The sequence below is a fragment of the Octopus bimaculoides genome, chromosome 12 (assembly GCF_001194135.2).
Source record: "Octopus bimaculoides isolate UCB-OBI-ISO-001 chromosome 12, ASM119413v2, whole genome shotgun sequence".
NCBI lineage: Eukaryota > Metazoa > Mollusca > Cephalopoda > Octopoda > Octopodidae > Octopus > Octopus bimaculoides.
In genome coordinates, this window is record NC_068992.1 from 20,631,455 (window position 1) to 20,634,142 (window position 2,688).

The following is a 2,688-nucleotide window of genomic DNA, read 5'->3' on the forward strand; positions in this document are numbered from 1 at the left end:
ATATATATATATATATATATATATACATCTGCACATGTGCACACACGCATATATACAAATTTATATGGATTTCTCTCTGACTGCATTTACCAACTTACACATACATATTGCGAAATATATTTGAAAGAAAGACGTGGACGAGTAATTATGATTTTCTTGACAATAGAAGATTAAGTGGCCTCAAGTGTATCTAAACGTAATCCTTTGCTAAATTAATTTAAGCCTTATAAATGATGTGACTCTTATTGTCTAAGTAGCTATATTGTAACCAGAAAATCTGTCGCCATCATGTCTCCACTGGACTCTAACTACCCTGTTTTATAATCAGTTCTTTGTTTCAGATAATATTAATCATGTAATTACAAATACTGTATAATGAACAGAAACATAACATAGAAATTGCTTTCTTATGGCATTCACTCAGCCATTAACTTCGGCATCTGATTCTATTCTAAAGTAATTAATTCCAAAGACTTTCGTTTTCCGGTATTGGAAGACATGATTATATGAAATATATACATATATACATTTTCTTTGTAAATATGACTAATCAAATTAGCGACTTCAAATATAGCAACTTACGGAATGTATGTTTATTAAAATCAAACCTCATTGTAGTATATACATATGTATATGCGTGCGTGTGTGTGTGTATGTGTGAGTGTGAGATTGTGTGTGCATATTTATGCTTACGTATATATAGATATATGTGTATATATGAATATAGATATATACAAACAACTTGTGTGCTCACACACAGGTTTGTGTATGTATATGCGTCCGTGTGTGCGTTTGTTTTATGTGTGTTCCCGCGTGCATGTATGATTGTCTGTCTGTGAGGTGTCAGTGTGTATGTAACAATGCAGAAAAGACAAAATGTCGCTATTTTGACACTATTTAATATACATGTTTTTAGTAGTTATGTACGTTCGCCCTGACATAAGCAACATTCTTCTGCCGAGCATTTCGTAATATGGGCAGTAAACCACAAGTTTGCCTTTGTCCTTCATATAAACAACAGCTGTCGGGTTATCTTGCCACTCATATCCACGTTTCCGGAATTTTCTGGAAGTCAGCACGTCCCTTCCACCGTCACATTTCTTCCCAAGTGAAACTTGATGGCGAATACGTTGCCAGCTATTTAAAGGCCGACGCTTCTTCCAGGTTGTAAACAAGCGTGGGTCGATCTTCACTGAGGACTGAAGATGATAGATGGATCTGTCCTGTATTCGACCGCAAGAATTCGATATATCTCTAGAAGGCAGCATGCACGGGCACTGCAGGAATACGCGCAAGGCTATTCCGTCACTGTGTTCGCAGCGCAGGCCCGGTTAACTGAATTTCCATAACTGCGGATATTCTGATGGAATTGCTCCTACTATGCTAACACAGCTAGAACAGAGACTTCCAGCTCCAAAAGTCCTCCTGAAAAACAGGCGATTGATCCTTTTCACCCAGTGTCACCTTGACATTCCTGTCACCCAAGCCCACCACTAACTCTCTACAGAATACCAAAGAGGTAATTCCATTCCTAACTAGCAGAGGACTATAAGCATTTGAAGATTGCCTAGGTGTCAGTCAATCAACATACGTGTACACTTGATCAAGGACTTCAGTCGTGTCAAGGAGATGCGCTCTGGTAATAGGTGTCTGCAAAAATGAATCGTAACTACTCACCGCCACTGTCGTGAGATATCTCGGTATTAGTGCACGTCGACCAATCATCATTTTCCACAAACGTGGACTTCCACTCAGTGGAGCTGGACAGTAAATACCATCTGACGGTATGATAAACGCCATGTCCACTGAGATCGGAAGAGCAGGCGCTTCAGTCCTGGAAAACCTGCAGTGACGCAAGATTTGAGGGCCATAATTCAAAGAAGCAATGTAAACTTACGCTACACATGTTTGGCTTTCATGGATAGTTTCTATTAGTGAAAATATCACTACTTGTATTAAGATTAATATTACACAGCTTAGGCTTAGTATACCAGAGGTGCTTTCTGATTTGTGAAACGTTTCTACAACATTATAAACCAATAAACACTATCTACAAGATACAAATATTTGAGATCATAAAATAATAACAATTCACTAAAGATATTTTATTAAGTGTGACAGCCCTTTCAGTCGGCTCGAACAAATTGGCGCTGAGTTCTCTTGTGTAACACAAGAGTGCGAGGTGGATCCTAAAAGGTCAAAGACATTTATATCTAAATTTAGAAAGACACGGAAATTACATTCGCGGAATGTAAACGGTAAGGTATTAAGTAGAGAGAATATGATTTGAATAATTTCAAAATTTCAGCAGATTTCTTTAAGATAATTTTGTTGTGTCTACCAGTTCATGCTTATAAGTTTACGATGCTCCTCTTTGTGTATGTATGTATGTGTGTGTGTGGGTGTGTGTGTGTGCCCTCACGTGTGTAAGTGCATTGTGTGTCACTGGGTGTGTAGTTGTGCGCGTGTCTGTCCATGTATATATACGTGTCTACATGTATAATATATATACATGTATATATGTACAAATGAATAAATATGTGAATATATATGAATGTATATGTATGTTTATATATATGTGTGTAATATATATATAATATATATATACACACACACACACATATATATATATATGTATATGTATATATATATATATATATTTATGTATATGTGTCTATATGGTTATAT